Raw genomic sequence first — 23002 nt, forward strand, 5'->3', positions numbered from 1 at the left:
CTGACAGCTCTCCTGCTACCGGACCTCCCTGCACGTCTACCGACTACGAGTTTGCCTCTTCCCTCGGCACCGTGCTTTTTGTTTGTTTACTTTTTGTTTGGCTGGATCTACGTGTATGGACTTTGCTTGTGTTGACTACTCTCCTGGGATTCGTCCCGAATAAAGCCCTGAGGGGTCTTTATATTACTATTGTTTCTGAGTCGTGCATTTTGGGTCCAACCCCCACGCACCCGTCTCAATGATATCTATATTTCATGAATTGTACATTTTAATTACAGATATTTGGGTCGTCTCATCGGGCTAGAAAAATGGCGAGGGTTATAATTAGGGTTGAGTTTATGAAAACGGAAAGCATTTGGGTGGAGGCCAGAGCACGGTCATTCTTAGGGTGGGAGTGAACGGCTTACCGCCAGGGTTTGGACAACCGAAATGTTTTCACTATCGGGTTAACGATTATTAGAGTTTTCCATCCATTTCATCCTTCTAGTGCTAGAATTAAGGTAAGGGTTAGAATCAGTGTTTGGAAGAGGTTAACTGAGGCAAGATTCTGGTCACCGTGTCATTTGACATTTAATTTGCGTAAAGCGAATTACTCACTCGTTGCTGCTCAGTCACTGTGTTTGAGGTGGAAAATAGGCTAGTTTATGAGATACGTATTTGGCAGCAAAATGAAACATTCACTCCATTACAAACACTTCACTTCTAGGAGAATGCATTTTGCGATAAAGACAAAGAGGAGGTGGAGTGACGCGGAAGACTCCGGACACACGCGCAGAGTGGCCTGGAGCTACCTGCTGTTCTCAGGGTGTCATTTGTAGAAAAACATTACATGTCAGTCAGAAGCTTCCTTTTTCCAATCAATTAATCAAATGGCTTCCAGCTGAGAAATTAAAGTCTCGGAGAGTCGAGTCTCGGTGAAGAAACCCGACTCGCAATGTCCATTAAACATTTTTTTAGGTATTCGATGCGTATTTCAGAACTACAGCGGAGTTCATCTGCTTAAGCTAAATGCTAATGGAACGAGCAAACACTATTTTTGGTTCATTATTTTCATCATTCTGGTGACAATCACATCACAGTGACAATGGCAACCAAAGGCAGTCACTGTCATATGTGAAGGCTTAATCTTGATTATAATAATCATAATAAATTAGTGAAAACTGATGATGAAAGCCATGTGGTCACAGTTTTGAGAGGTCAGTTCGATGAGCTGAAACTTTGATTCATGATGATAAATGTTTTGTTTGAGGAGCTTTTTAATTGTATTGTTCTTTGAGGCAGACAAACATCAGTCACAGGGACTTTCCACAACCAGAGGGACCTTCCTGAAATGGACATGACTGATCTCAGACCAGTCTCACAACAGCCAGAGGGTCTTTCCTGAACTGGACAAGACTGATCTCAGATGAGTGTCGCATCAGCCTTGACCAGCAGGTGATGCATCATCTTGATAATGCATTTAATATTACATTTCTAAAACACTCTGTCGTGAAGAATGGTTTCCCAGTTTCAGATCAAAGCTGGTCGGAAGTACAGCATCTTGTTTGGTGTGTACTGGCTTTCCCCCCCCCCACCAGTGGAAATGTGCTAATTTTCGTTTGCAAAGTACATGTTTAATGAATTTTCTCTTAATGTTTTATGCTAATTATTTAAGGGTTTCCATAACACATAAATGGCGCAATGTACCAAAATTGGTAGTTGGCGAGCCCATTGTAGTAGACCTGCAAAATGGCATTGAAATTGGTTTGGAAACGGGCAAGATATTGATGGTCACAATTGGCTATTTTGAATGGTGTCAACCAACACAAACATATAGTGACCTATAATAAAGTAGAAAAAAAGATCAAACTGTCTATAAGCCTTTATTTGAAAATATCATATTGAGGTGCAGCTGTTAAAAGACTCGTATTGCTTAAGGCAAAGAAATACATTGTGATCATTTTAGCAAAACATAATATTTCATTTTCATGAAATGCTGTCAATGAAAAGCTTCAAGAAATATAGAATCCAAATATCAAAAACTATGGTATAAAAAGGTAGTAAAAATTTCTGTTATTGAAAATATATTTATTTTTACATTTACATTTACATTTTTGTCATTTGGCAGACGCTTTTAATCCAAAGCGATTTACAAGTGCATAGGTTCTTTCACAAGTCAAAGCATCACATCCATAACTAGGAAAATACACATGGAATGCTGTTCTAAACATATAGTTGTCATCATATTTTGGGTTAGACAAGGAGGATAGGGATATCAGAAAGGGGGGGCGGGGGAAATCAGGAGGGAGGACTAAAGGTAGAGTTTGAAAAGGTGTATTTTGAGTCTGCATCGAAATAGGGGGAGAGATTCTGCTGTCCTGAGAGTGGTAGGCAAGTCATTCCACCACTGAGAAACCAGAACGGAAAACAGGCGTGAACGTGCAGCTCGACCACCAGGTGCACGTAGAGAGGGACCTACATGCTATTTATCACTGGGAAAAGATTTGTAAATGCACACAGGAAAAAGTTTGAAACATTTTCCTTGTTGCTAGGCATCCCTTAGCTGCATGTATGCTGTGCGATCCAAACAGGTGGGCGGATGCTTCCTCAGACAAAATCTCAAAATGCTCCTCCTCTTTCAGGTGGCTCCTCCCCCACATCATCATAGTTCATCCCACTGGCAGCCGGAGGAAATGGAATCATGAACTTAACATCAAAACGCAGAATATAAACGTAACATTAATAATTAAATAATCACATGGCCGCAGTCAGCCGCGGAAACCGCCTGAGCAGAAGACAGTGAATTTGGTGATGTCTAATCAATTGTACATTGCTCTGGATAAGAGCGTCTGCTAAATGCCATTAATGCAATGTAATGTAATGTAATGTGACTGAGGTTGTGTTTTGCTCCGACATTCATCTACAACAAGAGAAACTCAATCTGAAAAAGCCTCTGGGTCCTGCTGGGTGGTGATGACATCATCATAGTACTCCGGTGCGTCTCCCTCCACCAGCTCCCCTTAGACAGAAGCAGCAGCAGCAGCTGGTTAAACTGGGAACACTATACAGCCCTTAAAATGGTCATATGGGCTTCGCTGGTTAGAGTGTATGGAAAAGTGGAAGTATAGCTACGAATATATTTTATCTGGCATGTAGGCCTATGACAATCTGGCAACAAAACAGAGAAATAAAGGGGTTTAAATACAAGTAACTAACTATAATCCAAACTAGACACAGGTGGGAACAATGACAATAGACAGGAAGTACAGTGGAAATGCAGAGGCCGTACCACTGTGCCCAGTGTGGGAAGAGTTTCAGTCAGGGAAGAGTCAGTCAGTCAGTATAGTAAGTGAAATAGAGTGGAGGAGATGTGCAAGTCATTTGGCTGGTATAGCATAATATCCCTGTCCTGTTAGCCTAGCTCTTGATAAAGATGACATTGGAATATACATTGGCTTGGTAGCCTACAGGAGATTCAAATACTTATTAAGATGAATGAATATAAATGTGAAATTGACATTAACAAGTGTCTCAAAGGAATGATTGGAATGAAAAAGTACACCCCTAATCCCATGATTAGCCTAATTTTATGAAAGCGCAGTTCAGATAGCTATGGAGTCCCCTCTAAAAAATATTTTATTTGTCATTTTTCATCTTTCCCCATTTTACTTCATTTCATATAACTGATGGTAAAAGTCAATGTTAGATCTTTCCTCTTAGTTTGGAAAAACAAGTTTGCTGCAATTTTTTCCCTACAGTCTCAAATATGAAACATGCAACAAATGTGTTTAGCAATTTGAAAGTGCCTCTGCTTGTGATTGCAGTGGGTCTATCCTGTCTTTGGTATCCATTTCAACTCATTGAAATCCATTTGACTCATTTCAAAGTCAAATTATTTTCTTTCAAAGCATCTAGTATCTAAAATAAAACTTATGGTCAGCATGTTGAAGCTTAACTTTTACTGTCTAAAGCAAACCGTCTGGTTTTAAATAACCATGAGCTTTCAACAAACCCACAGCAGTACTAATTCAATAACGCTACACATCAGCAGATTATCCCGGATTTTTTCATTAATTATTATTATTATTAGTCCAAGCAGTTATAATGTTTTACCTTATACTGTTTTCCGTGCAAATGTCACCGTGCAAATTACAGAAATAAAACATTTATGCTCAAAAATGAGTGAAGCCTACATGATTTAGTACGTTTTTTGGAATGTGTAGTTTATTATTCTGTGTAGGTACAAACCGTGCGTTGGTGCATGTGCACAGTTTGAAGCGATTGAAAATTATAACTAATCCTGTTATACATACCTAAAGCAGTTATCCATAGCTCATATTCATTCTACAATATATTATATATAATATACAATATAATATACAATATAAATTGGCTTAAGTAATCAATCAAAAATAATTACATTTATCGGTTACACTTTTTGAATATTCCTACAGTTTACATGATTAATTACATTTAACATTTTGTCATTAATACCAAATAATGTTTTACAAACTACCGAAAAAACATTATCTCCTTCTAGACTACGAATGGCTTCAAATTAAGAGACCCGTCTCTGTAAAATTATCAACAGGAATGAAATAGTTCTATTAATTTTAATGGAATAGCCTAATTTCTGGACTAATTCAATTCATTATTTCATATTTAATTGTTAAAATTGTTAATAATCTTGTAAAGGGAAATTTTACAAGGTTTGTTTAAACCAAATTATTTGCTTTCATTTTATTTCATTGCACGCACACAATGTCGGATCAGAGTTCCGACTCCTTCACTTGGCCGTCTGGCAAATTAATAAACAATTTGCCCAGTCCCTAGTTTTCATTGGAAATATACGTACATTTTAACATTTTACATTTTACATTTAAAAATAAAATTACCACACAAAGAAACATGTGGCTTTCTCGCTTGCTTCGTCCAGCCATTGCTAAGTGAAGGTGCGCGCCTCGGAGACGCGCTTTATAGCACGTGTGTGTGAAATTCACACAAAACGTTTTTAGCCAGCATGATCACTCTGACATCACCTACAATACATTTGTGGAGAGAATAGTGCTGTCATTAATCCTGAAGGATACCAAAGACAGGATGGACCCACTGCAATCTGCACACAAGCAGAGGCAGAGCAGACTTATACTTATTCTCTCAAAGGGATGAAGCCAATCTATAACTCAATACAGCAACTAATCTATAACTAAATACATCAACTAATCAATAAATCAATACATCAACTAACCTATAATAAAAAAAATGGTTGGCATTTATATAGCACCTTTATCCAAAGCGCTATACAATTGATGCTTCTCATTCACCCATTCATACACACACTCACACACCAACATTGATTGGCTGCCATCCAAGGCGCTGACCAGCTCATCAGGAGCATTTGGGGGTTAGGTTTCTTGCTCAGGGACACTTCGTCACAGCCCGGGCGGGGGATCAAACCACCAACCCTCCGACTACCAGACACCTGCTCTTACTGCCTGAGCCACATCGCCCTATACATCAATCGATCAATACATCAACTCATCTATAACTCAATACAGCAACTAATCTATAACTGAATACATCAACTAATCAATAACACAATACAGCAACTAATCAATAACTCAATGCATCAACTAACCTATAACTCAATACAGCAACTAATCTACAACTCAATACCACAACTAATCTATAAATTAATTCATCAACTAATCTATAATAAATTCAGGAAATAATCTGTAAATCGATACAGCAACTAATCTATGAATCGATGCAGCAACTAATCTATAACTCAATAGAGTATCTAATCTATAACTCAATAGAGTATCTAATCTATAAATCGATACAGCACTGTTACTTATTTCCTTAATCTGTTCAGTGAATTCTTGAGAATTTGAGCTTCTGCCATGAACCTCAACCTCGAGTTCAGTCACTTGCAATAGCGCCACAAGACCACCAGATGACGAAATGCATCCACTTTGTGTTTCAAGTTTTCCAACAGGACCCACATATCTGACAGTGGTACTTTTGGCTATTTCCAGCTTCTGGTTTTCATGGTTTAGTTTTGTAATCCATTTAGCATGAGGATGGAGGTGCCATTTCACAGAAATATTCTGGGAGATGCACTGAAGATGCTCATGGTTTTCACACACACAGAGCACACACACACTCACTCATACATACAGACACACACACACACACACATACACACACACACACACATACGCACACACACACACACATAGTACAAATACACATACACACACACAGTACAAATACACATACACACACACACACACACACATACAAGCACACATCCACAGAGTACATTAACACACAGCCTGCAAGCCCACAGCCACACACACACACACATACACAGACACACAAACACACACAAACACTCATACATACACACACACACACACACACACACACAGAGAGCACACAGTGCAGAGTGCACACACAACACATACTCATACATACAGACAGATGCACGCATACACACACGGATGCACAAACACACACACACACACAAATGGACGCACACATACTTATACACACTCAAGAACACAGATGCACGCACACACACTCTCATACATAGACGGACACAGAAATCACACACACACACACACACACACACACACACACACACACACACACACACACACACACACACACACAGTCCACCTGATCACATGGATAAATGGTTTGCCAGGCTACACTCCTTCAGTGTGTGTAGCAGGATGCTGGCCCTGGGGAGGCTATGCTCCTTCAGTGTGTGTTTCTTATACTAGAGTTAATTTACACTACTGTAGATCAATGTCATTCATTGAACTGTGCAGATTTTAGCCCCATCCTGATCTACTAATTTTGAGCCCAAACATAATCCCATACAGAATATGAAATAAGTACTACTGTAGCACAGGAGTCCGCAGTAATAAATAACCGCAAGATGTTCAATGTTTTTATAATTCAGGTTTAATCACATACAGATTTTACAGGAACAGGTTCAAACAAAGTAATCATGGCACAGTAAATAAAGAAACTCAATACATTACTGTTCACAGTAATGAAAGGAAATAAGTACACTGCAGTGATCATTAGGCATTCTCCCTTTGAGCTGCATTCACCCACACACACAACTTTGTACACTGGAACTCTTGTGAAAATTAATCAAATCAACTGGAAAAACTAGAAATGCAGTGAACTTTGATACAAAGATGCAGGTACAGGAGAATTATTACCTCAAAAGCCTTTTACCATCTTTCACCAGAATCACACTCTTAATGTTATACTCATGTTTTAATCATCTAATGTATATAAACACACCATGACTATATACAATATGATTTTATTAAAATATACAAAAATAAATGTGTGTGTTTGTCTCTACTCCAGTTGGCAGAAGGACACTGAGGAGTCATACATTCCAAACCCAGCACAGAGGGGTGTGTGTTGAGTGAACTGTGTGTGGAGTGTGTGCAGGAGGGTCAGTGTGTCAGAGTCAGAGATGCTGTAGAAAGACAGAGAGCCAGCTGGACGGTCCACACACACTCCTACCCTGTACACACACACTCCTGCACCAGCAGCATCATCACACACTCCTGCTCTGTGGTAGGGGGAGGGGGGGCAGGTAGGGGTGTGGGGTTCTTATTGTGACAGACAGAGTAACTGTCTTTATTGCACCACAGACTCCAGGAGTTTTTATTCCCTCCAAACCTACAGTCATAACCCTGTCCTTTCCTGATGATTCCTTTATATGTCACTGCTATATCAGCCCCTCCCCTCTCAGAAACACTGCACTCAGCCTCCCAGTAACAGCGCTCACACACACTCTCTCTGCACAGAACCTGGAGCACAGAATCAAATCTCTCTGGATGATCAGGATATGGCTCCTTTCTCTCCGGTGTGTGTGTCACCTTCCTGTTCCCCTCAGACAGAGACAGCTCTCTGTGCGCTGTGTTTGGATCCAGTGTGAGCTGACAGCCGTCTGCACACCAGAGACATTAATGACATTAATTATTATTCATATTCACCTCATTATGTGAGTGAGACAAGTCTCTCACTCTCTCTCTCACACACACACACAGCGCAGTGTGTATCGATGAAAAGTGTTCTGTATCGATAAAGACTCACATTCCCTGGGTCCTGGTTTGATCCTGTTCTCTCCTCCATGTTCCACACTAAGAAACACAGAACAGTGTGAGTGTGTGTGTGTGTGTTTGTGTGTGTGCGTGTGTGTGTAGTTACAGCAGTGTGTGCGTGTACTTACTGCAGTGTGTGTGTGTGTGTGTGTGTACTTACAGCAGTGTGAGTGTGTCCAGTTTAGCAGCAGACAGCGCTCTCACTCATGAGTCTCCTGGGCGATTGCATCTCAGGTCCAGCTCTGTCAGGTGTGAGGGGTTTGAACACAGAGCTGAAGCCAGAGAATCACAGCCTGTCTGTGTGACAGCCTGCAGAGAGAAGAACACACACACCTTACAGCACATTCACATAACCTAACAGAGCTGTGTGCATCACACACCTTACAGCACATTCACATAAACTAACAGAGCTGTGTGTGTCACACACCTTACAGCACATTCACATAAACTAACAGAGCTGTGTGTGTCACACACCTGACAGCACATTCACATAAACTAACAGAGCTGTGTGCCACACACCTTATAAAACATTGAGACTGTTCCCCAAAATGTAAGTAGTAGGCCAAAAAGATTATCCATCCATTATCTTAACCCGCTTATCCTGAACAGGGTCACAGGGGGGCTGGAGCCTATCCCAGCATACATTGGGCAAAAGGCAGGAATACACCCTGGACAGGTCGCCAGTCCATCGCAGGGCACATGCACCATTCACTCACACACGCATACGCGCACCTACGGGCAATTTAGACTCTCCAATCAGCCTAACCTGCATGTCTTTGGACTGTGGGAGGAAACCCATGCAGACACCGGGAGAACATGCAAACTCCGCACAGAGAGGCCCCGGCCGACGGGGATTCGAACCCAGGACCTCCTTGCTGTGAGGCGGCAGTGCTACCCACTGCACCATCCGTGCCGCCTCAAAAAGACTATTATTTTATTTTTTTCTGATGCAATTTGGAGGCTTCTGGTGCATTTTAATGCCTTACATTAATCCCTAATACATGCCTTTATACTACAGCACACCTCTTGATACTACGTTCAAATATGCCAACGTCACATACAATTTAATCTTGTACTGCCATTAAACAGAAATTTCTTCAGAAAGAAAGAAGAAAATATGGTTATGATAACTCTTTACTTGAATAAACAAAGTATTTTACAAAGCGTGAAATAAAAGATACATGCTTCACTTTAATGATATTGAACAATAACTCTAATATGACTATGAACAAATTAAACTATTGCTAATTGTTAATAGCTATTGCTATTAACAAAGGTCCCAGGAAGAGGGGGAGCAAACCAGCCCCAATACACTATCGTATCTACCCCAGGTATGATGCTCTTTTCTGTATATTAATCCTTAAATCAACACCAAACCTATGCCCAGCCAAAGAGCTCTAATGTCATCTCATCTGACCACAGTAGACAAGGCCATTAAGGAAATAGCTGCTTTATTATTGCTCCCAATACAGCCATTCATCCTGAATCAATTCCAAATAGTCTTTTGGCATGGAGGCAGTGTGTAATAGTTGACATAATGAAATCCTGATTGTAGCAATTATTTGTAGATTTGGAAACTTGGTGACCTGAAGATGGAACCAAGTTGTGTAATTCTCTAACTCTGGCCACTGGATCTACCTACCTGTGGATGCGGATGAGATACACCCTCTACTGGTGCATAACATACACTAGCCCCCACTACTGTGTGACTTCCTGTGTGACTTCCTGAATTAGTTTTCACTGCGCCCTTGGAGGAATTTTAGCAGGCCAGCCACTCCCAGGAAGATTCCCCACTGTTTCAAGTGTTCTCCATTTGGAGATAATGCCACTCATTGTAGTTATGAGTCCCAGAGCCTTAGAAATGGCCATGTAAACCTTTCCAGACATGATTAACTTTTTTTAAATCTCTTCTGAAATTTCCTTTGATCATGGCAATCCAAACCTATGAATTTGTCTGAATTAAAGCAGTCCTGCAAAGAAAAGGGGGATAATATTCCTCCACAGCGTGAAAGATTGATATCAAATTACAGGAGTGCAAAAGGTCGCGCAACCAGCTGGTAAGATTAAGGGGACATTTTACATTATTGGCATTTGGCAGACGCTCTTATCCAGAGCGACGTACAACAAAGTGCATACCCATAACCAGGGATAAGTTCGCTGAAAGACCCTAGAGGTAAGTACAATTTCAACTGCTACCTGTACAACAAAGATAAGGACAAGGGCCTTTTTTTTTTTTTTTTTTTTTTTTTTGAACAAACAAACAAACAAACAGAGCAAAAGTCACCAAAGTTAACTATCCAAACACTGCTTACCTAGCCAACTAAAAATACCGATACACAAAGCAAGTCACAGAGACAACAATTAAGGTTCACAGGGAGGTAGGGAGGGATGGGGAGAGGTGCTGCTTGAAGAGGTGCGTCTTCAGCTTGCGCTTGAAGGTGGGGAGAGATTCTATAGTTCTGACCTCAACGGGGAGTTCGTTCCACCACCGTGGAGCCAGAACAGACAGTAGTCGTGAGCGTGAGGTGGAGGTTCTGAGAGGGGGAGGTGCCAAGCGGCCTGTGGAGGCTTGTGGAGGGACAATTACTTTTGCACAGGGTGACCTGGGTGTTTAATGACCTTTTTCCTGAAATAAATTTTGCAAAATAAGATATTGATTTCAGACTTAAACTGCAATAAAAACAGTTGTGCCCTACGTGGGATCAATATCAAATTATTTCATGTTGGTTTTTAGTCACAAGGTTTCATGGTTGGGAAGCTATTTAAATAATATTTGAATTTCATGAGTAAATAAATCTACACATTTTTGAACGAATTCTTCTCTCAATATACACTGTGAGCACTGTATTAGGTATTTATTAGACTTCTACTGTTGTAGCCTATCCACTTAAGAGTTATGATGCGTTGTGTGTTCAGAGATGCTCTTCGGCATACCACTGTTGTAATTTGTGGTTATTTGCGTTACTGTCACCTTCCTGTCAGCTTTGACCAGTCTGGACATTCTCCTCTGACGTCTCTCATTAACAAGGCCTTTCTGACTGCAGAACTGCAGCTCATGGATTTTTTTGCTTGTTTTTTGCAGCATTCTTTTTAAACTCTAGAGACTAGTGTGCGTGAAAATCCCAGGAGATCAGCAGTTTCTGGGATACTCAAACCACCCTGTCTACCACCAACAATCAATCCACAGTCAAAGTCACTTAGAACACATTTTTTCCCCATCCTGATGGCTGATATGAACATTAACTGAAGCTCCTGACCCGTATCTACATAATTGTATGCATTGCACTGCTGCCACACAATTGGCTGATTAGATAATTGCATGAATAAGTCAAATAAGTGTAATAAAGTAAAAATTTTCCTAATAAAGTGTTCAGTGAGTATATATATATATATATATATATATATATATATATATATATATATATATATTTTTTTTTTTTTTAAAGACACTAAGTTGTGCATATATAAAGAGGTGTCCCCTGTGTCGGATTAAAATGGAATTATTGGCATTGGCTTTGAACAACAATATCTATACAAGTAAAAATATCTATACAATCTATACATAAGTGCCATTACAGTCTAAGGCTAATGATGGTAATGATTAGTGATTAGTGTAATCATTTACATGAATTTCCCGGGGGATCCAGGAGTTGTGCCCGCATCTCCATGTCCTCCTGATCCTAAACACATCATTTGAACGCTCTGAGCGCTGTGGTTAAAAAGCTATTAACATTTTTCAGACAACACCGCACCGTCCCTAAATATGAACAGTCCGAGCCACATGAAGAAGAATTGTTGCGAACATATAAATATTATTTAAAATAAATCATGGATAAATAAAAGGTTGAGCCATGATGTTGGAAGGTCCCACCTCATAACACATCATTGTTACCATCGTAATTACGAAGCTATTGACGATATTTTTCCCTAATATTAAAAGTGAGTCGAAAGATCAAACAAAGCGTTGTGCTGTGAAATAGGCATTTTGATGGCCGCTATTGAACCCCGAAAATCGAATATAAAACTTTACCGCACCGTTCAACATTAGGCTACCGATACAAAATTACATTCACTTAAGTTAAATCCACGGATGTTATCATTTGCTGAAATTACATAATCAAACCAATACGTAGGCAAAGCTACTGAATTTGCTGAATTTTTATTTGCAAAAAATTCCCGTTGCTGTCAAAACGTAGCATAGCCTACAAGAGGCCGTGACTTCCGTCATTTATCCAACGATCCAAAATACATTATTGCCATTTGGCAGAGACTCTTATCCAGAGCGAGGTACAAACTAAGCAGGGGACAATCCTCCCCTGGAGCAATCGGATATTATTGTGGCTACAACGGGATTAGAACCACAGACCTTGCGTGTCCCAGTGATGCACCTTAACCTTACCTTACCGTAACCACTACGCTACAGGCCGCCCCAAAAAATAGAAATAAAACATCAAATATATTGAAAAAAAGGACGAAATCTTTTTTTAATTACATTTTGTTTCTATACACATGGGATTTTAAAATATAACCTAGCATACACTTTGCCTAAATCGACAGTTTCCGATTTACTGAATTAAGCGTGTTATTGCGATTCAACTAAAATTCAAATTCAAGTTCCCAATCCTCCCCAAACCCCTTAACTTTTTAGCTTCTATTCTATCAATCCCACTGCGCACAGTCTACTTACTCCGTACTTTTATTCAATTGTATTTCTTATTTGATCGCCTCTTCTTTGTCGTCCGCGTTCAAAATGACGATGACCTTGAAATACTTCGTTTTTCTTTTGGATTCTCTCCCACTTTTTTTCACTGGTTCAAGGAGGCGTTTGCTACTTTTTATTGACTGAATCATTTATTGTGTTTAATTATTCAGAAGAGAACATTTTAACATACATGTTACATGTATTTGGTATTCTTAACAACTCGAGAATTATAACCTTTTGATGTTGGGACTTAAAGTAGCGCAGATCGCAGATGGTTGTCACACGGGTTGGTTGTCACGCTGCTTATATCTCGCTCCATAGAAGGCGCTGTACGAAGATTTTGGTATCTAAATGTTCAGTTTCGGGGTTTTCCCAAATGGCCATTTAATGAATAAGCCACACATCATTGGGTTTAATGTTTCTCATGTCAAAAAGTTAAATTACAACTCATTGATGTTTTTCTTCTATACTTCTAAGCTATTAATTAATCTTCAATCAATTAACATTGACAACTGAAGGGAGGGCTATCATTTATATTGTAGAATCGTGACCACATGCTGTAACATAACTAAAGAAACCCCAATTCCAGGAAAAGTGCAGTTGGGTTGTCACATTTACTTAGTAATTTTCCATGTCAAATCTATTGCCTAAAATAAATCTCTATCCCTACACATTTGAAATGTTATCTGGTTATGTCCATCAAAGACATGTGCTTTTTACCTAAGTAGTACCTTACCTCATTGAGACTTTTGCTATGAAAGGTTGGTGATAAAACTGTTTAATTTAAGCAGTCAATGTGTTCTAAATAAACATTTTTGTAATAGATATGCCACATTTCTTCAAATGGTGAGTACAATATTATTTTTTTACTGAAAACTGTTTTATGGGGCTGATTGTCACATAGGCAAAGGTTGTCTTTGCCTGTGGAAGTGGGGGGTTTTATTTGTAAAGGGCATTTTTGATATTTTGGTTGGGTCTGTGGGGCACATATGTAAATGTCTTTTGAAAATATGGGTTGGGGCAGCAATGAGAGAGGTGTTTGGGTGGGACCATTGTGGGCCCACGGCTGATGATGTCCCATAGTATTATAGCCTGTTCTGTTCTTGAGGGCGCATAGAGAGGAGGTCACAGTCGAGAGGCTACAACGCCTTGTACAGAACTGTGTTGGAGAAACCTGCAAGGGAGGTCAAGCTTGAGGTTGGTAGGAGAGGGGTGCAGTGGCATTTTTGACCGCTTGAGGATTCTAACAGATCAAAGGATTTAAAGTCTGGCTCGCTAAATGAACACAACAAAAAAGTGCTACGTCTATGATGTTATGGATAAGATATGACTCAGCAGATAATATTGGTTGTTGATAATATGGCAAGTAGCATTGAACAGTTGTGAATAGTTCTATGGATCAAATTTGACTCAAACAAAGATGAATCTTTAAGTTTAGGCACCCACCCCTACTCTTCCTCCCTGAGCACAAGTATCTTCTTCCAATATGGATTTGTACTCCCAATCCCTCTGGCACCCTCCCCCCACAGGAACTAAAACTAGCAGAACATGGACACAGACACAAACACACACACAGAAAATAAACTTTAACTTGAACGCACACACACACAGTCCTCTCTCTCTCTCTCTCTCTCTCTCTCTCTCTCTCTCTCTCTCTCTCTCTTTCTCTCTCAATTCAATTTAAATTTAAATTCAAGTTGGTTTATTAGCTTGACAGAGCATGACAGTGTGTATTGCCAAAGCGTATATAAAACATTAATTTCACATTGTGCAATAATTTAATTAGCAGCATGAACAATTATAAACAAATGAACACAAAATCATACATTAAAATAAGAACTTAGAATAAAAATAATAATAGTAAATAAAAATAAAAAGTACATAAATGAGAAACAAAACAAAAAAACAACTTTGCTGTGCTTCCCTAAGACATATTCCGCCGCCAGTTGACAGCACTTTTCCTCTCCTAAGAGGAAGGGGAGTTTTTTTCTATCTGGCAGATGTTTAGTCTTTTGTCAGTCACTGTGGTCAGAATCTGCCATGGTGTGCTGTCTATTTAGGGCCAAATAGCATTGCATTTTGCTTTGTGTTTTTGTCTGTATGTCCCAATATGTGATGCAGTTTTGTTTGTGCCGTGTTATGGAATGACCTCCCGGTGGATGTCAGAATGGCAGAGTCCCTGACCTCCTTCAAGACTTCAGACTGAAGACCCATCTCTTCAGGCTACATCTTTCCCTCCCCAACTCACCACCATGATTAGCCTTAGACTGTAATGGCACTTATGTATAGATTGTATAGATATTGTTATTTGTATCGGTATTGTTATTTTTTGTATTCTAGCTGCAATTGTGGTATGCTGTTATGTTCCACGTATGTATGTCTGTTTCCCCCCTTAAACTCTAGATGAAGCCATCAACCATTTCCATTCGCTGTCCCTGCTGTCCATCATCATTGCCCTGGTCCCGCCTCCACCAATCACGTCCCTCTGCTTATATAAACTGTGTTGGCTGCCCTATAGGGGGCGATGCTTGACTTGGCTATTCATTCGCTTGATAACCCTGTTTTGTGTATGTGTGTTCCTCCGTTCTCCTACTCCTGTGAATGTGGTTGTCCGTGTGTAGGCCCTGGGACAGGTAAGACGGAGGCCTCTATACACTGTTGCTGCACGTAGGGTGAACCATTGTTTAGACACCTTAGGAAAGGGGTGATTGCCACCTATGTACTTTTGATTATAGAGTAGATGTATATATTATTTTGTTCAGTGAACAGTTAGTATGTATTTTGTTTTTAGCTCTCTTTGGTTTTGTTAATTTAATTGATTTGGCAACACCCAGGTCCCTTGGCCTCGTACCCCATGTGTCTTTGTCTTGTGAGTTTTTGTTTGAAAACTGTAAATAGCACCGCCACTGTAATTTTTGTAAATACACTTATTGCACCTCAAACCTGGTTTGTTCGATCATTTTTCACTCCAATAGCGGCGGCGAGCTGTGGAGTTGTTGTTGTTTGATTTCTGTCAGTCTCTGAGAGGTCACTGACAGGTCAGCAGCATCACTCACAGGGATGCTGCTGAGGACCATATGCACCTGGGCCTCCATACCTTCATGCAGAGCCCTGTCCTGGCATTCGATTGAGTCAGCCACCGGTATCTCTTTTCTGTGGCAGTGTAGGATGTGGATGTTATATTTTTGCAGTTGTAAGATCATCCGCTGCAGCCGTGGTGGTGCTGCAGTTAGTATGAGTATTGCCTCCAGTGGCTTGTGGTCTGATTCTACAATCACTCCCCTGCCATACATGTACTCATGGAGCTGTTTACAACCAAAGAGGACTGCATAGAGCTCCTTGTCTATCTGTGCATAATTCACTTCTGTGCTGTCGAGTGATTTAGGCACATAGGCAACTGGTTTGCCATCTTGGAGCATGACTGCCCCAAGGCCACTTTTGGAAGCATGAACTTGAAGCTGTAGCTCTTTCTGGGGGTCATAGTATGAGGGCACTGGGTCTGGGTGCTGTGTTATCACTCTTTCTGGGGGTCAGAGTATGAGGGCACATTCACCCATTCTGTGGGTTCCCTGACCATGCAGATTATGTTGTTTTTCTCCATGCTGTCGAGCTCTTCCTTAAGTCTGCTTCGTAGGGCGATGGGGATTCTGCATGGTGCTGCGTCTGGGGCGACACGTAAAGTGCCCGTGCCTGGGAATTGGCCGAAGCCCTGGAATACGTCTGCGTGCTCCTCCAGTATGCTCTGTGAGCCAGTCTCATTTTCCTCATTCACAGCCATTACTATTTTGACGAGGTTCAGGTCACGACACATTTTCATTGCTTGGACTGGCGGGGTATTGGTGTGGATAATGTAGAAGCTGAGCTGTCCTTGTATCCACAAGGCAAAGAATAAAACAAATTGCGCAGGCAGGTCTCTTGGTGGCGCAGCCTGTAGAGCACTTGCCACATATTCATTGCGAGCCGCAACATCGGCGGTTCGTATCCAACCATTTGTTGCACATCTTTCCCTATCTCTCGCCCCCATTCTTCCTGTCTCTCTATACTATACTGTCCAATAAAGCTGAAAAAATATATTTAAAAAAAAAAGTTTTGCAGGTGACATAAAAAACCCATGGGGGATTATAAAGCATCTCACCCAAATGCAAGCAATAATAAAATAAAAATTAGTCATTATAATGTAACATCAGATAAAATAATACAAGACATGATAAATATAAATTATATATATATGCACAAATACAGTATATACAGTCTTTCCGCTATACCTGTGCACAAAACCAAAACAGTAAAGTATGACAGCTTAAGTATTACACAGCAGAGGTACACCACTGTCCACGTACAAAATTTTAGGCACCTGCTGCCTTCATGAAAGACAAAAAAACTAAATCAAAGCACAAGTGCAATATTTACCCTATCACTGAAAACAATACATTTCATTTAATTTTGGGTATGACGACAGAAGGTATAGTTAGTTTTAGTTCTTAAATATTGGCAGAGAGGGAGAAGTATTTATCAGGTGCTGATGAGCGTTCCACAACTGCACACCACAGTACTTGAGTAGAAACTGACCCCTAGTGGTGAGGCTCTTAAGAGGATGTAGCTGATTAAATTGCCGGGTACTATACTGGTGGACTTCACTCTAATAATTTTCAAAACACTCTGGTAAAAGATCTCCCCTACATTTGGTCTTGTAATGTCATAAAATACAGTTCCCTCTCTATGAGCACCTTGCGGTCGAGCTGCACGTTTACGCCTGTTTTCAGTTCTGGTTCCACAGTGGTGGAATGACTTGCCTACCACTGTCAGGACAGCAGAATCTCTCCCCCTATTTCGACGCAGACTAAAAACACACCTTTTCAAACAGTACCTTAGTCCTCCCTCCTGATTCCCCCCCCCCCCCCTCCCCCGCTTTCTGATTTTCTTTTACTGTCCACAATGGAGTTTGCCAAAAACTTACCTGAGGAAGCCAAAAACCTTTTGGGAGAACGTCTTGTGAACAGATGAGACTAAAGTAGAGCTTTTTAGTAAAGGATATCAATGCAATGTTTACAGAAAACAAAATGAGGCCTTTAAAGAAAAGTCCCTACAGTCAAATATGGTGGAGGTTCCAGGATGTTTTGGGGTTGCTTTGCTGCCTCTGGCACTGGACTCCTTGACTGTGTGCATGGCATCATGAAATCTGAAGACTACCAAAGAATTTTGGAGCGCAGTGTAGGGCCCAGTGTCAGAAAGCTGGGTCTACGTCACAGGTCATGGGTCTTCCAGCAGGACAATGACCCAAAGCACACTTCAAAAAGCACTCAGAAATGGTTCTGAAGTGGCCAGCAATGAGTCCAGATCTGAATCCCATAGAACATCTGTGGAGAGATCTCAAAAAAGCAGTTTGGAGAAGGCACTCTTCAAATCTGAGTGACCTGGAGCAGTTGGCAAAAGAAGAGTGGTCCAAAATTCCAGTAGAGAGGTGTAGAAAACTCATTGCTGGTTACAGGACCAAAAGTAATGGGACAACTGGCTGCTCAGCTGTTCCATTGCCAGGTGTGTGTTATTCCCTCATTATCTCATTTACAAGGAGCAGATAAAAGGTCTAGAGTTCATTTCAAGTGTGCTATTTGCATTTGGAATCTGTTGCTGTCAACTCTCAATATGAGATCCAAAGAGCTGTTACTATCAGTGAAGCAAGCCATCATTAGGCTGAAAAATCAAAACAAACCCATCAGAGAGATAGCAAAAACATTAGGTGTGGCCAAATCAACTGTTTGGAACATTTTTAAAAAGAAAGAACGCACCGGTGAGCTCAGCAACACCAAAAGACCTGGAAGACCACGGAAAACAACTGTGGTGGATGACAGTAGAATTATTTCCTTGGTGAAGAAAACCCCCTTCACAACAGTTGGCCAGATCAAGAACACTCTCCAGGTGGTAGGTGTATGTGTGTCAAAGTCAACAATCAAGAGAAGACTTCACCAGAGTGAATACAGAGGGTTCACCACAAGATGTAAACCATTGGTGAGCCTCAAAAACAGGAAGACCAGATTAGTTTGCCAAACAACATCTAAAAAAGCCTTTACAGTTCTGGAACAACATCCTATGGACAGATGAGACAAAGATCAACTTGTACCAGAATGATGGGAAGAGAAGAGTATGGAGAAGGAAAGGAACTGCTCATGATCCAAAACATACCACCTCATCAGTGAAGCATGGTGGTAGTGTCATGGCGTGGGCATGTATGGCTGCCAATGGAACTGGTTCCCTTGTATTTATTGATGATGTGACTGCTGGCAAAAGCAGCAGGATGAATTCTGAAGTGTTTCGGGCAATATTATCTGCTCATATTCAGCGAAATGCTTCAGAACTCATTGGACGGCACTTCACAGTGCAGATGGACAATGACCCGACGCATACTGCGAAAGCAACCAAAGAGTTTTTTAAGGCAAAGAAGTGGAATTTTATGCAATGGCCAAGTCAGTCACCTGACCTGAATCTGATTGAACATGCATTTCACTTGCTGAAGACAAAACTGAAGGGAAAATGCCCCAAGAACAAGCAGCAACTGAAGACAGTTGCAGTAGAGGCCTGGCAGAGCATCACCAGGGATGAAACCCAGCGTCTGGTGATGTCTATGCGTTCCAGACTTCAGGCTGTAATTGACTGCAAAGGATTTGCAACCAAGTATTAAAAAGTGAAAGTTTGATTTATGATTGTTAGTTTGTCCCATTACTTTTGGTCCCTTAAAAAGTGGGGGGCACATATAGAAACTGTTGTAATTCCTACACCGTTTACCTGATTTGGATGTAAATACCCTCAAATTAAAGCTGAAAGGCTGCAGTGTTTCATTTCAAATCCATTGTGGAGGTGTATAGAGCCAAAAAGATGAGAATTGTGTCGATGTCCCAATATTTATGGACCTGACTGTATAAGACAATCAGCAGTTAGGTTGTTCCAAGCAGGTTGGAGAACTTGCCACAGTCTCTTCTGCAGGGTGGCTCCTTGCTTCTGACCTCAGGCAGCTTTCATCAAGTTTTTATATTAAAAGTAGTCAGTCACTTACAGTAATATGTTACTTTTTAAAAATTATATACAAAAATTTCTGTAAAATAAAATCTTTTGGAAAATGAATATTTGGATGTGTTCTTTAAACTAACACACACAAAAAATAAGCATTTATATAATAAAGTGTAGGGTGCCTAAGACTTCTGCACAGTACAGTATGTGTGTGTGTGTGTGTCTAGGGGTATGTGTGTATGTTAGTGTGTATATGTGTAGGGGGGTCTGTGTGTTAGTTGATGTGCATATGTGTGTAGGAGATTTTGTGTTTGTGTGTGTGTGTGTGTGTATGGGGTATGTGTGTGTGTGTGTGTGTGTGTGTGTGTGTATGTGTATGGGGTACAGTCATGGACAAAAGTATTGGCACCCCTGCAATTCTGTAAGATAATGCTCAGTTTCTTCCAGAAAATTGTTGCAATTACAAATGTTTTGGTTTTGATATCTTTATTTGTTTGGCATGCAATGAAAAAACACAAAAAAGAATAGACAAAAATCCAAATCAGATATACTTTTACACCTAAATCAAAACTCAACTTAATATTTGGTAGCACAGCCTTTAGAAAAAATAACTGAAAACAATCGATTGTTCCAGGATTGTTTTCAGTTATTTTTTCTAAAGGCTGTGCTAAGTTGTGCTAAGTTGAGTTAAGTTGGCGTTCTTTCTTTTTAAAAATGTTCCAAACAGTTGATTTGGCCACACCTAATGTTTTTGCTATCTCTCTGATGGGTTTGTTTTGATTTTTCAGCCTAATGATGGCTTGCTTCACTGATAGTAACAGCTCTTTGGATCTCATATTGAGAGTTGACAGCAACAGATTCCAAATGCAAATAGCACACTTGAAATGAACTCTAGACCTTTTATCTGCTCCTTGTAAATGAGATAATGAGGGAATAACACACACCTGGCAATGGAACAGCTGAGCAGCCAGTTGTCCCATTACTTTTGGTCCCTTAAAAAGTGGTGATGTAAATACCCTGAAATTAAAGCTGAAATTCTGCAGTTAAAGCATATATGTTGTTCGTTTCATTTCAAATCCATTGTGGTGGTGTATAGAGCCAAAAAGATGAGAATTGTGTCGATGTCCCAATATTTATGGACCTGACTGTAAATCTTTGCACACATTGTATTTATACTTGAATTGTTTCAAGAAATTAAATGTTAACTTTAAGAATTATTATTATTTGAAATAAGGGAGAGTTCCTGTGTTCAGTAAGTAAAGAGCTGAATAAAGTGGAGGCTGGATCTTGGTGGTGTGTGGGTATTTTTCCTTTACTTCTCCCCTCCTGCATGTGCCAACCCTTGGGTACGTGCTCATCTTACGACCACATACAGAACCCTGCTCACAGTTTGCACTTGAGAAACAAGTTACAGGAATTGGCATTAACTAACAATGTCAAAATGTTGTTGACATTGAACAAATGTAAGGGCACGTAAAGCTGATGAGGATGGAACCACAGGAACAGTGTGGGGGAAACTGGCCGATGCAGCTGCACCACAAAACAACCCATGTTTTTGTCTTGCCATGGGAGCATTCAATGATCCTGAGACCCACAACAGTACCGAACTCTAAAATGTATTCGCAGGGAACGAATTACTCTGCAACTGCAATGAAATTTATATTTATAGTTCAAAAGGATCTGGATAACATGCCACGAGACTACGGATAATCCTGCCACTACGTGCATTGGTCCCTTCTAAATAAATATATAAAATAAAACGGCAATTTAAGTAACGAATGCTTAAAAATCCACAAATGCTAAATATTCCGTTCATATGCTTTGTTATGTTCACCTTCATCTGATGGCTGTAGAAATATTCTCATAGATTGGTTAAAAGTTAATTATTACAACTCTGTATAGTTTCACTCACCACCGTTCCACCATGGGTACACTACCTGGTCCTCCTGGGAAATCGCGCGGCCGTACAACTGCGTGGAAATTGGCGAGGTTCCTGACATGCCGGAATGGGATGAGTAGACTGCGTTTCCCGATGAACTGCAAAATGTAGCCCGTTTGCAATTCGTGTAGGCTACTATTTCGGAGAAGTTACTGCAGAACAACTTACTAAATAAACTTCATATAGGCTGCCCCGGCAAAGACAGCTTCGATGTTCAAATTCGACTTTCAAATTCACTCAAAACGTTTTTCCTAGAGAAGAAGAGAACACGTTTAGTGTTTAATTCATTACGTTCCTTGTCGGCCTCTTATGATTTACCCCAAGTGATATTTCATTTTTATTCTGCTCTGTTACATTTCATCTGCATTTTTGCAGTTAGGCTTGTGTGCATTCATTTTCAAAGCCTCATAATTCAGCTACCGAAGATAAGATACTTCAAATCGGTTACATACGATATTCATAAGGGTGAAATTTACACTAATTGTAGGCATCATCATCATCATCATCATCATCATCATCATCATCATCTCCTAGTTAGCGAAAGAATGCCATTTGCAAAAACACATTTTCCAACTATAATTGCAAATACAATTCTTGGAAGCAGCAACTACACATTTAACAAACACAGGAGATCTTGGTTTTCCAGTTTAAAATGTAATTTTATCTAAATTAATTTATCTATTTAAAAAAAACCCACTCATTTAATGGATTCAATTTTTCACCTTTCCCATTTTATTTCATTTCATAAAATGGATGTTCAATGTATGTTCCTCTTATTTTGAAAAAATAAGTTTGCTGCATTTTTCTTTCTGAATTCAGAAGACCACTTTTTTGACAGAGAAATTGACTGAAACAATTAAATATCAAATATTAAACAAATAAAAATATGTCAAAACAATACAATTCTTTATTGGTTTTTCGAATATCACGCTTTAGTATATGCAGAGTTCATACATCCTGCAGAATTATGCTGTCAAATAAAATGGCGTTGTACAGGATTCACGCAATCAGTTACTTAACAATTGTCAATCAATCAATAATCCTCTGCATTTCTTTTTAATAAACACATTTTTAGGAGATTAATACTGCTAAATAAATTAATAATATCAAACATTCTAGGATTTCATGAGCCAATAAATCTTATGACCAGCATGTTGAAGCTTAACTTTTACTGACAAAAGCAAACCGTCTCCTATTAAATAACCAGACTTTCAACAAACCCACAGCTGTACACGTTCA

The sequence above is a fragment of the Conger conger genome, chromosome 19 (genome assembly GCF_963514075.1).
Source record: "Conger conger chromosome 19, fConCon1.1, whole genome shotgun sequence".
In the NCBI taxonomy this organism is placed as follows: Eukaryota; Metazoa; Chordata; class Actinopteri; order Anguilliformes; family Congridae; genus Conger; species Conger conger.